This window comes from Bubalus bubalis, chromosome 6, assembly GCF_019923935.1.
Source record: "Bubalus bubalis isolate 160015118507 breed Murrah chromosome 6, NDDB_SH_1, whole genome shotgun sequence".
NCBI classification, from domain to species: Eukaryota; Metazoa; Chordata; class Mammalia; order Artiodactyla; family Bovidae; genus Bubalus; species Bubalus bubalis.
The window spans coordinates 49177557-49191850 of record NC_059162.1 but is presented as its reverse complement, the minus strand read 5'-3'; positions in this window follow the sequence as shown (position 1 = coordinate 49191850).

Sequence of the window (14294 nt, the reverse complement as noted above, 5' to 3'; positions counted from 1 at the left end):
TGGAACAGGGAAGATTGTACTGATTCTGTCACTAATTAATCACAGAATATTAGCCAAGGTACTTCACCTCTCCTTAATTTAGTTTCTTCATCTGTAAACAGGCCATGGGTCTAGATATAAAGGTCCATTCATCTGTTGCTGGACATTTAGGTTGCTTCAATGTCTTGCTATTGTAAATAGCAATGCAGTAAACATTGGGGTACTTTTGAATTATGGTGTTCTCCGGATATATGCCCAGGAGTGGGATTGCAAGATCATATGGTAGCCCTATTTTCATTTTTTTAAAAACCTAATGTTGGGACTTGGCTGGTAGTTCAATGGTGAAGACTCCACACTCCCCATGCATGGGAACCCAAGTTCACTCCTTGGTCAGGGAACTAGATTCTGCATGCTGCAGCTAAAGAGCCCACAGGCTGCAACGAAGATTGAAGATGCTGCATGCCACAGCTAAGACCCTCATAGCTTAATGAAATATACAAATATTTTTTAAAAATTAAATGTTTATTGACAGATGAATGGATAAAGAAGATGTATATATATATATATATATATATATATATATATACACACACACACACACACACATATATGTGTGTGCATGTGTTAAGTTGCTTCATTTATGTCTGACTCTTTGTGACCCCATGGACTGTAGCCTGCCTGCCTCCTCTGTCCATGGGATTCTCCAGGCAAGAATACTGGAGTAGGTTGTCATGCCCTTCTCCAGGGGATCTTCCCCATGCAGGGATCAAACATGAGTTTCCTGCAGCTTTTGCATTGCAGGCAGATTCTTTACTGCTGAGCCACTGGGGAATCATATAGATCCAATAGAATATTACTCCACCATAAAAAAGAATAAAATTATACCATTTGCAGCAACATAGCTGGACCTATAGATTATAGATTATCATACTAGATGAAATAAGCCAGACGGAGAAAGACAAACATCATATGATATCACTTACATGTGGAATATTAAAAAAAATGATACAAATGAACTTATATACAAAATAAATAGGTCAATAGACATAGAAAACAAACTTAAGGTTACCAAAGGGGAAAGAGAAGGAAGGATAACTTAGAAGTGTGAGCTTAACATATAGATACTTCCATGTAGAAAATAAATAATCAACAAAGACCTACTATATAGCACAGGGAACTCTACCCAATATTCTGTAATAGCCTATAAGGGAAAATAATCTAAAACAGAATAGACATAGATATATATGTCTTGCCATGACTTGAAACTAACATCACATTGTGTGTCAACTATACTTCAATTAGAAAAAAGCATCAGCATCAGCTTTAGAAACTGTTCATGCTTACCTTTTTATAGCTTTCCCCCTCATAGCTATCATTATGATTTAAATAATCATCTTCTTGTAATTGTTTCACAAAGTAGGACCCAAATAAATATAAAATAAATACCAAGCATTAAAGTAAACAAAGTCAGTCAGTCGGTTTGGATAGAATCAGGACTCACATTTTAGTTATATTGATTACACATATTGTGATCCCTTATCAAACACTAACTTTCCCCCATACTTGCTAATTTAAAGATCTATAAAATGAAGATACAGGTATTATATTTACTTTAAAAATTTGCATGAAAATGAACCCATTCAGTTCAATCTCGTGTTGTTCAAGGGTCAATTGTATTCATAAAACAGTGTATATTTTCAGTTGTTAAAAATTTATATAAATAAAAATAATAAAGAGTTCTTTGGCCTTTTTATAGTTTTTTAATTTCAAAACTTTCTGGCTTTATTATTACACACCAAATTTTAGCAACTTCTTAAGTTTCCATCCTGGTGGGTAGCACACAGTGCTAGAGAATCCAGGAATCAGACAACAGCTGATCATCAAACAAAGAGGCTGTGGAGCAGGACCCTAGGCTGGGCAAGTAACTGTGCAAAGTTCTATTTCTACGCAGGAGGCCTGAGAAGACTCAGCACAGTGTCTAATCCCAGTTGGGGTCAGGGTAACACGTTAGTCCTGAAAGAGGGATAAAGTGGTATCCAGGTGAGTAATGAGTCAAACATCATTACGGAGGCCATAACTGTGTCTCTTTGACTAGGTCCCCTATACAAATGGATGACTGAGAATTTAGCCAGTCAGATAGGGCATCAAAACTTTAACTATGGACTTCCCGGGTGGTACAGTGGAGAAGAAACCTCCTGCCAATACAGGGGACATGAGTTCGATCCCTGGTTCAGGAATATTTCACATGCTGCAGGGCAACTAAGTCTGTGCTCCACAACTACTGAAGCTCGAGTGCCTAGAGCCCGTGCCCCACAACAAGAGAAGCTACTGCAATCAGAAGCCCACGTACCACAACAAAGAGTAGCCCCTCCTCCTTGCAACTAGAGAAAGCCCTCATGCAGCAACAAAGACCCAGTGCAACCAAAAATAAATAAAAATTTTAAAACGACTGTAACTGCTATTTGAATCAAGGTTTGCTTAAAAATGATCGGAACTGATCATACAAGTGTGGGGCACGGTGTACCAGACGGAGAACTGAAGTGAGTGTAAATGCAAAATTCAAGTGTAGAAATAAGTGTTATCAGGAACTTGGCTCCTTATAATTCGCTAGCCTGTATTTGTCCTTATGTTGTTCATTTCAAGAGGGTAGGGGCTATCTTACTTACTTTTGAATTTCTTGTAAGTAGGTTCCCAATACATGTGTGGCAGGATAATTTCTTGAGGCATCAGTTTATGTTTCTCCCTATCATTTCCCCTTTCCCTTCCCCATTCACAGAAGAAAGCTTCTGCTACATTGCTTCATTTGGGCTTGGTAGGATGGCTTCATGACTTTTGATTGTCCAAGCTTACACTGAGATTGGAGTTTGAAGAAAAATAAAAAGATCATGCCCAAGACTGGAGGAGGAAGGGGGTTCTTAGCTGCATAGTGCACCAGGTCAGTTAAATACTAGATCAGAAGATCCCAGCCTCATCCAAGGTTTCCTGGCATGGAAGGAACTGTGCATGCTGAGACGATGCTTCAATCGCAGCTAGCACAGAGGACTGATACAGGAAGGTGCCTCTAAAGCTCCTAAGTCATGTAAGAGACCGCAAAACATCGACATGCCCCAAAGGAGGAAAGCTTGAAAAGACTAAGTTTATCTATTTGTTTCATACTTAAATTTCATTTCAAAAATATAATAGGTTCAAAAATAGTTCTAGGACAATTGAATGTTCACATGCAAAAGAATAAAGGAAAAAATTAGACAGTTTCATACTAATGTGCAAACATTAACTAAAGATTAACCAAAGGTCTAAATGTCAAAGGTAAAACTTACTCTATAAGATAAAACAGATAAATCTTCATGATCTTGGATTTGGCAATGGATTCTTAGATATGTCACCAAAATCACAAGCAACAAAAGAAAAAATAGATAAACAGGACTTGATTAAAATTAAAAATGAATGTGTCTTAAGGGACATTACCAAGAAAGTGAAAAGACAACTTTAACAATGAGAGAAACTATTTGCAAATCAAATATCTGATAAAGATCTAGTATCCATAATATGTAAAGAACTCTTACAACTCAACAAAAAGACAATTTTTAAAGGACAGAGGACTTGAACAGACATTTCTTCAAAGAAGATACACAAATGGCTAACAAACACATGAAAAGATACTCACCATCATTAGTTCCTAGGAACATGCAAATTATTACCACAATGAGTATTTGCACTCACTAGGAGAAGGCAATGGCAACCCACTCCAGTACTCTTGCCTGGAAAATCCAATGGACGGAGAGGCCTGGTGGGCTGCAGTCCATGGGGTCGCTAGGAGTCAGACACGACTGAGCGACTTGACTGTATTTTTTCACTTTCACGCATTGGAGAAGGAAATGGCAACCCACTCCAGTGTTCTTGCCTGGAGAATCCCAGGGACGGGGGAGCCTGGTGGGCTGCAGTCTATGGGGTCGCACAGAGTTGGACATGACTGAAGCGACTTAGCAGCAGCAGCAGCAGGGTGGCTATAATTAAAAACCCAAAAAATTACAGGTGTTGGTGAAAATGTTGAGAAATTGGAACCTTCATTTACTGCTGGTGGAAACACAAAATGGTTCAGTTGCCGTGAAAACCAGTTTGGTGACTCCTCAAAAAATGTCAACAGAATTGCCATACATCCAGCAATTCTACTCTGAGGTATACATCCAAGGAATTGAAAACAGGTACTCTAGCTAACACTTGTGCATGCGTGTTCATAACAGCATTATTCACAGTAGCCAAAGGTAGAAACAATCCAAACTTCCATTAGTTGATAAATAAAATGTGGTCTGTCTATACAATGTAACATTAGTCAGTCATAAAAAGGAATGCTACAATGTGGATTAACCTGGAAAACAGTATGCTCTGCGGAAGAAGCCAGACACAAAATGTCACATATTGTATGATTTTGCTTATATGGAATATCCACGATAGATAAATCCATAGAGACAGAAGATTGGTGGTTGCCAGGAGCTGAGGGAGGGGAACAGTGAAGAGGAAATGCTTAATGGGTACGGGTTTTCTTTTCAGGTAATGAAAATGATGATGATCTAGACAGAGGTTGTAGTTGTATAACATTGTAAACATACTAAATGCCACTGAATTGTTGATTTAAAAATAGGTAATATTATCTTATATGAATTTCAACTCATTGAATTTTTTTCTGAAATGTATTAGATGATATATTCACATGGTTAAAACATAAAAGGTACAAATTTATTCAGTGCAAATCTTTCTTTCTACTTCTCAATTCCATTCTACCCTTCCTGCAACTGACCAATATAATCAACTTTATGAGTATCCTTTTAAAGGTATTATATTTATCTATAAACACTTTTATGAATGGTAACATATTTTACAAATTATTCTACTCCTAACTTTTTCCCCCCTGGTTAACATTATATTTTAGTATCATTCCATCATAGTACATACAGAATGGCTTCATTCTTTTAGTGCATGTATAACATTCCATTATTAATAAGAATGACATTACAGGAATACATTACATTATAGAATTAAAGAATATTCCCATTCCTTGCTTTTACAGAAAGATGCATCATATCTATGTGAGAGTAAATCTATGGAATCAGTTCTGTGAAATGAATTGCTAGGTCAGAAAGTATGTATATTTGGGACTATTTTAAAGCTTTTTGAGGTAGGAGATAGATGGGCCCTTGGACTGGACAGCTGGTATTTGTCAAGTGCAGTAAAATTGAAGCTTTGGTCTCAACCAGACACTCCAAGGACAAAGCTAGTGGCAAAAGCTAAGCTCTGCTAAAGTAAAGAGATAAGGTGCCCACTTCTGATGTCAAGGTAAACTTCCCTGTCTGCACCTGCCCAGGAAGGCTTCTTGGAGGTCAAAAAGGGAAGAGGGTGCCACCCCTGTAATAAGTGTGGACGTGTACCCATAGACCTCTGCAGTGGGATCCATCTTAGCAAAGACTTGTGCACACATATTTGGGGGGAGAGGTGGTCCTAGGACGAGGTGTGAAAAAAGAAACAAGATAATTTGCCAAAGGTAAGCAAAATCTCAGAAGAACTGTCCTATATAAGTGATTTAGATTTCTTTTTTACTGCGCTCCTCATTCAGGATGCCCACACTCCTCTCTGGCTGTGTATTTCTGCCTTGTTTCTGACTTAAACTGTTTTTCTATGTGCTCTCCCACGTGTCATACTGTGTCTCTAATAATAAACATTGAACCTGTTTTTACAGTTTTTGCCTCCTTGAAACAGCCTTGGTTTCAAACAGGAGAAAGAGCCGAGGACACTTTCCTTCTGGCCTATAGCCTCTTGTGGTCTGGTGGCTAGGATTTCTGATTTTCATACAGGGTACCCAGGTTCAATCCCTGGACAGGCAGCTAAGATCTTTCTTCAGGACCACTCATTGCTGTCTCTCTGAGATCTTTTTGACCAATTATCTTACAGTTTGCTCTAATTTGCCTGGCCCTCAGAAATAGTCATTAAAAAATGACATAGTATGTTTTAAAAATTTGGGATCTTTGCTGATTTGGTGGGTGAAAATTGTATTTTAGCGTAGCTTTGTTTTGTGTCACATATCATGTGTGATAAAAGTTTTCAAATTTGAAGTTTTTATTCTGTGAACTATTCATATTATTTACCCAGTTTTCTATTTAGCTGTGGCTTTTTTCTTACTGATTTGATGTACTTTTAGGAAAATGAACCTCTAGTGTAAGAAATAAAGTGCAGTTTTTTCCTACAGTTTTCTTTTTGCTTAGTTTATGGTTTTTTTTTTTTTAATCAAGAAGACATTATTTTTAGTAACCAGTATCAATTATTTTCATCTACAGTTTCTGGATTTTAATATTTGTGGAGGTCTTCCTCATGTCAAGATTATAATTATTTCATGAGGAATTCTTTGTTTTCTGTCAATGATTTTAATAGTTTCTTTTAATTTCTTTTTTCTTTTTATTCATTCTTTGAGCAGTTTAGAAATTATTCTGTTTCTTTTGTTTGCAGTATGAGGTATGGTTCCAATTTTTTTATTGAGGTGATATGGGGTTACAGAAAAATAAGGGGCTTCCCTGGTGGCTCAGTGGTAAAGAATCTGCCTGCAATGTAAAAGACCAGGGTTCAATCCCTGGGTTGGGAAGATCTCCTGGAGAAGGGAATGGCACCCACCCTAGTATTCTTGCCTGAAGAATCCCATGGACAGAGGAGCCTGGCAGGCTACAGTCTGTGGGGTCACAAAGCGTTAGACACGACTGAGCTACTAACACTTTCACTTTTTCCTGGTGGTCTAAGGGCTTCCCTAGTGGCTCAGACAGTAAAGAATCCCTCTGCAATTTGGGAGACCTGGGTTTTAAAACTTCACTTTCAAAGCAGGGGGTACGGGTTTGATCCTTGGTGGGGGAGCTAAGATCCCATATGCCTTGGGGCCAAAATACCAAAACATAAAACAGAGCAATATTATAACAAATTCAATAAAGACTTTAAAATTGGTCCACATCAAAAAAGAAAAAAAAAAAAAAAAAAGAAAAATAAGACTTGGTTCCTCCCCTTGCTATTTCCATTAACATGAATAAGCATTGTAAAGAAGCTGTCACAAAAGTCAGAACAGTGTGCATTAGGGACACCGGAGAGAGGACAAGAGAGTCCAGGAAAGGCTTCACAAAAGAATATATCTCCAATACTTACCAATAATCTGAATTAATAATCCTATACCCTTCTGGAACTCTCTTTTATCTTGACTTCTGTGAGTATCATGCCTTTGTGTTCCTATACTACCATATAAATTATTCTCACTGCCCCAGCTCTTTTTCCTTCCTTTATCCCTGAAATGTAGGTGTTTCATAAGATTATACTTCACTTCTCAACTGCCCCTTTTTCTTTTTAATTCTTATTCCATTCCAAGAATTCATCTGTTTGTAAACAGAAGACTTCTAAATCCATGTCTGTGTGTGTGCTTAGTCACTCAGTTGTGTCCAATTCTTTGTGGACCATATCCTACCAGGGGTTCTCCAGGCAAGAATACTGGAGTGGGTTGCCACACCCTCCTCCAGGGGATCTTCCTGACCCAGGAATCGAACCCATGTCTCTTTACGTCTCCTGCATTTGCAGGCAGGTTCTTTACCACTAGCTCTACCGTATATCTTTTCTAAATGTATACTTGAAACTCTTACTGTATTTGGATTTTATAATTATTTTATTTTTTGCTTAATATCTGTTCAGGGTGAGGGCTATTCTGTTTTTCTCACCATTGGCCTCAGTTCTTGGCCCAAGGTAAGTCATTAATAAATATTTTCAAATGAAAAAATGTTTAGTACTAGTCTTTTCCCTATGAACTAGATCTTAATTTTGTAATCACTTGCTGGGCATTTTCCACAGGGCATTCCTGTTAACACTAGAAAATATTTGCTCAATTTAACAAACATTTGCTATGTGTCTGCTATATGTCAACAGTATACAGGGCTTAGGAATGTACCTACTCTATAGAAAACAAAAAGCACAACTGTGTATGTAGGGGGGTGCTTCCCAGGTGGCACTAGTGGTAAAGAACCCATCTGCCAATTCAGGAGACATAAGAGACGTAGGTTCGATCCCCGGGTCAGGAAGATTCCCTGGAACAGGACATGGCGACCCACTGCAGTATTCTTGCCTGGAGAATCCCGTGGACAGAGGAGTTTGGCAGGTTATGGTCCATGGGGTCATGGAGTCTGACACAACTGAGTACACACACACGTGTGTATGCTTTTAATCAGTATGACCTGCTTCATCAGTTTGCGGTAATACTCACATATCACTTCACATCATTTATTTTTTCAGTTAATTGACCAGTTTAGGTCCTTATTAGGAAACCCAGTACCTGATCTTTGAGACTGCCTTTCTCAGCCAATTCACCTCATGTGCTAATTCAGCTCACAGAAGTTAGTTCTCTGTCTCCACACAAGACAGGAAACTGTGGCCAAAAATCTTTGGCTACTAGCTGGTGTTGCCATTGCAAGTTGGCTTTCCTCACCATCCTTGCTCCCCTGTCATGACATCCTGGGTACACAGCTTGTAGAGCAGCTGAAGCATGGATCCCCAAGGTGTTTCTATGTTTGGATACTGTTCCCAAAGAATGTGGGTATTCCTACATGACTGGATTTATTTATTTAATTTATTTATATTATATATATATATTTAAATTCAGATGGCTTTCATGGCTTAGCTGGGCTTCCCAGGTGGCTCAGCGGTAGAGAATCTGCCTCCAATGCAGGAGATGCAGGTTCAATCCCTGAGTCAGGAAGATCCCCTGGAGTAGGAAATGGAAAATTCTTGCTTGGAAAAATTCCATGGACAGAGGAGCCTGGCAGGCTGCAGTCCATGGGATTGCAAAAAGTCAGACACGATGGAGCACATGGGCCATGCGTGGCTTTGCCAAGGACTGTGCTGGAAACAGCTCTTGCACCCATGAGACTCTGTTATTGAACTGGTTCACCAGCCCAGGCTTCCTATTTCACCTGGGAGTTTCTCTTTAGGATCCTGAGCTGTGAGATAGGACTATCTCTGTCTATCAAAATCTATCAAAAGGTTGTAATAATGTTGAACCTGGAAAGCAAAGAAGTTGACATCTCAATCTTTCTTCCCAAGAGGCAATTCCAGGCAAACTTTCTCATTACCAACTTGGGCTAACTAGGATTATTTGGAGGAATGGTCTTGTCCAGATGTCCTGTTACATACTTTCCCCAATCCAATGGGTACAAAACACTCCTATAAATGTGTCAGTAAGAAGGGCCTTTCAAGTGTTTCTTTTCTAAGCAAAGATGAACTGTTCCTGGTGACTTGAGGTTTACTTTGTCAGAGAAATGACTAGCAGTTTGTCTTAAAAGAAAGTTTTAAGATCTGCCTCCTTGATAACCTACTATCAGTTCAGTTCAGTTCAGTTCAGTCGCTCAGTTGTGTCCATCTCTTTCCAATCGCATGGACTGCAGCACACCAGGCCTCCCTGTCCATTGCCAACTCCCGGAGTTTACTCAAACTCATGTCCATTGAGTCGGTGATGCCATCCAACCATCTCATCCTCTGTCATCCCCTTCTCCTCCTGCCCTCAATCTTTCCCAGCATCAGGGTCTTTTCAAATGAGTCAGCTCTTCACATCAGGTGGCCAAAGTATTGGAGTTTCAGCTTCAGCATCAGTCCTTCCAATGAATATTTAGGACTGATTTCCTTTAGGATGGGCTGGTTGGATCTCCTTGCAGTCCAAGGGACTCTCAAGAGTCTTCTCCAACACCACAGTTCAAAAGCATCAATTCTTCGGTGCTCAGCTTTCTTTATAATCCAACTCTCACATCCATACATGACTACTGGAAAAACCATAGTTTTGACTAGACTGGCCTTTGTTGGCATAGTAATGTCTCTGGTTTTGAATGTGCTGTCTAGGTTGGTCATAACTTTTCTTCCGAGGAGCAAGTGTCTTTTGATTTCATGGCTACTATACATTAACCTGCTATACATTAAACAGAAGTAGTACAAAGGAGGGAGTGGTTAACTTTGCTGGGAGTTGGGGTGGATGGTGGTGGGGAAGTGGTTTCAGAAAAGACAGTTTGGGGTAGGAGACCATCAAAGCTTCATCTTAAAGTATGTTAGGACAAAACGGGATTGGTATTTCAAGTAGAAGGAATAACATACTCAAGGGAAAACCACAGAGGGGAATAGGAATGTGCATTTGTCTCTTGCATCAGGGGTAGAATATAGCTGCCAGGGCTGGGGAAGAGTGCAAAGTTAGGAATTCAGAGAGGTGGTGGTTTAATTGCTAAGTTGTGTCCAACTCTTGCAACCTCATGGACTGTAGCCTGCCAGGCTCCTCTGTCCATGGGATTTCCCAGGCAAGATTACTGGAGTGGGTTGCCATTTTCTTCTCCAGGGGATCTTCCCAATCCAGGGACTGAACTCCAGTCTCCTATACTGCAGGCAGATTCTTTACCAACTGAGCTACCAGGGAATTCCCTTCAGAGAGGTAGACAGAGTTTATATAATTGCCTTTGAATAGGATGCTAAGAATCTTGGGGTTTATCTTGGTGATGAGGAACTAGTGAGGAATTCATTTATCTGCATCTCATTATCTTTCCTGACAAGCAGGTGCCATTTCTGCGCCTCTGCCTTCTGGTAAATATTATGGTCCTCTCAGAGTTAATTAAAAAATATCTAAATAATGATCCTACTAAACAACAATCTCACCCATCTCCATCCAATCTGAATCCACAAAGTGCTTTCCTTCCTGTTTGCTCTGTGCTGCTCTCACTCAGATGCCCACAACCTTTTACCTAGATTATTTCAGAAGTGTTCAAACTGGTCTCTCTACTCTCCTTCAATCCATCCTACACACTACCTTTCTTAAATGATAGCTGAGGCCCCGAAACCTGCAATACTCCCTTTTATACACAGAATAAAGTCCCAACTGGTTATCTTGGTGTTTTAGACCTTCCATTAAACATTGCATCCTCGTCTGTCATTTCACACCCCTTCTTGAACCTCCATCCACACCAGACTTAATCATCTTCCTGCTTTGTATCTTCTTGTCTTTGTGTCTTTTTCCTCCTATTATATCTTCTCCTAAAGTCCTTTTCCTCCACCCATCTTACAAGGGTTAGCCCTAATCACATCAGCTGCATAATACATTACTTCAAAATTCAGTAGTTTAAAACAGTCTTATGGACTCTGTGAGAGAGGGAGAGGGTGGGAAGATTTGGGAGAATGGCATTGAAACATGTAAAATATCATGTATGAAATGAGTTGCCAGTCCAGGTTTGATGCACGATACTGGATGCTTGGGGCTGGTGCACTGGGACGACCCAGAGGGATGGAATGGGGAGGGGAGGAGGGAGGAGGGTTCAGGATGGGGAACACATGTATACCTGTGGCGGATTCATTTTGATATTTGGCAAAACTAATACATTTATGTAAAGTTTAAAAAAAAAATAAAAAATAAAACAGCGATCAGCATGTATTCTCATAGCTCGTGTCAGCTAGGAATTCAGGGGTATCTGGGTTTAGTGTTCCAGCTGGTGATGGCTCATGAGGCTGCAGTCATCTGAGACTTGACTGGAGATGAAAGATCTGCTTCCAGGGCTCAGTGACCTGGTACTGGCTCTTGGCTGCTGCTGCTGCTAAGTTGCTTCAGGCGTGTCCGACTCTGTGTGACCCCATAGACGGCAGCCCATGAGGCTCCCCCGTCCAGGCAAGAACACTGGAGTGGGTTGCCATTTCCTTCTCCAATACATGAAAGTGAAAGGTGAAAGTGAAGTCGCTCAGTCGTGTCCGACTCTTAGCGACCCCATGGACAGCGGTCCACCAGGCTCCTCCATGGGATTTTCCAGGCAAGAGTGCTGGAGTGGAGTGCCATAAGTCCTCAATTCTTCCCCAGGGCTGTTTGTTCCTTGCAGCAGTTGGCTTCCCCAGCAGCAGCAATCTGAGAGACCAAAGCAGGAACTACAACACCGTTCATGATCTAATCTCAGAAGTCATGTATCATCACCTTTGCCATAATCTTTTGTTCACACACATCAGCCCTTGTATGTGGGAGATTACACAAAGGTATGAATACCAGGAAGCAAGAATCACCTGGGACAGTGCTGGAGGCTCTTCAAGAGGTTTTCTAGATTCCTTAGCTCCATATGCCCCTCTCTTCCCTATTCTCAATAGTTCAAATTCTTTAAAAATCAGAGCTTCTGGAGATTGCCCAATAAAATCACATTAAAAAAATTACAAAGTATGAATCTAAAAAATTGCTTTGGTTAATTATTGAAGGATACAGTACTAAGGAACCTTTTCTAAAATCCTAGGTTGACAGAAAATTCATTGTTTGGAACTCCTATTAGTGAGGGGCTTCCCAGGTGGCACAAGTGGTAAAGAACCTGCCTGCCAATGCAGGAGACAAAAGAGACTCTGTTTTGATCCCTGGGTCAGGAAGATTCCTTGGAGGAAGAAAAGGCAACCCACTCCAGTATTCTTGCCTGGGAAATTGCATAGACAGAGGAGCCTGGTGGGCTACAATCCATAGAGTGCAAAGAGTTAGACACAACTGAAGTGAACTTAGCACACACACGCATATTCTACATTAATCTTATCTTTCAAGAATCAGATCCCCTAGTCTGCTTCTCGATGCAGGTCTGATATTAATTCCTTTACATATAGATCTGATTCGCTCTGAATCTATTAAGTACTGTTTCATTTAGTCTACCTAAATTCTTTATTTCCCCTAATATGATAACCGTCCACTTTTCCTCCCTTTTTGGAGACATACCCATAATTCCTCGGTTTCCTCTGCTCTGTGGTTTCCTTTCCTGCAGCAAATTAGTAAATGTAACTTTGTTGGGTTACAGATTTGTCCCTGGTGGTATTTATATGATGGGATAAAATTATTTGAGCTCATATTTAACTAACTTCATTTTTAAGAATCAGTTATGCTTCTTTTTAAAATTATTTATTTTATTTTTGGCTGCATTGGATCATCTTTGCTTTCTCTAGTTGCAGTGTGGGGGCTACTCTTTTTTTTTGAGTTTTAAACGAAAATTATTTTTTTAACACCAAAAACATTTTCTGCTGGGGTATAACTGATTAACAATGTTGCTGTAGTTTCATGTATGTAGGGAAGGGACTCAGCCATACATATACATGTATCCATTCTCCCCCAAACCCCTCTCCCATCCAGGCCGGCACATAACTTTGAGCAGAGTTCCATGTGCTATCAGTTCAGTTCAGTTCAGTCACTCAGTCGTGTCTGACTCGTTGCAATTTCATGAACTGCAGCAGGCCAGGCCTCCCTGTCCATCACCAACTCCCAGAGTTCATCCAAACTCATGTCCATTGAGTCGGTGATGCCATCCAACCATTTCATCCTCTGTCATCCCCTTCTCCTCCTGCCCTCAATCTTTCCCAGCATCAGAGTCTTTTCAAATGAGTCAGCTCTTCACATCAGGTGGCCAAAGTATTGGAGTTTCAGCCTCAACATCAGTCCTTCCAATGAACACCCAGGACTGATCTCCTTTAGGATGGACTAGTTGGATCTCCTTGCAGTCCAAGGGACTCTCAAGGGTCTTCTCCAACACCACAGTTCAAAAGCATCAATTCTTCGGTGCTCAGCTTTCTTTATAGTCCAACTCTCACATCCGTACATGACTACTGGAAAAAGTGTAGCCTTGACTAGACGGACCTTTGTTGACAAAGTAATGTCTCTGCTTTTGAATATGCTATCTAGGTTGGTCATAACTTTCCTTCGAAGGAGTAAGCGTCTTTTAATTTCATAGCTTTACAGTAGGTCTTTGTTGGTTGTCCATTTTAAATATAGCAGTGTGTACATGACCTTCCCAAAGTCCCTAACAATCCCTTCCGCCAGCGGGGGCTATTCTTGATTGCAGTGCATGGGCTTCTCATTGCCCTGGCTTCTCTTGTTGAGGAGCCTGGGTTCTAGGCACGTGGGCTTCAGTAGTTGCAGCATCTGGGCTCAGAAGTTGTGGCTCAAGGACTTAGTTGCTCCGAGGTATGTGGAATCTTCCCAGACCAGGGATCTAACCCATTTTTCCTGCATTGGCAGGCAGACTCTCATCCACTGGGCCACCAGGGAAGTCCACTGATGCATCTTGAACAAGGGTATTTTTAGAATATCTTGCCCAGTGAATCATTCTTGTCTTTTCTCTGATCTGTAGTCTACTTCCTAAATGTACTTTTTTTTTTTTAAATAAAATCTATTTACTAAATAGACATATTTTGGACTAACCTTGCATGCCCTTTCTTCACTGCTAGAAACTCCAAGATGATAAACTTTCTCCATTTGTCCCTAACACTTTCACAGTGCTATG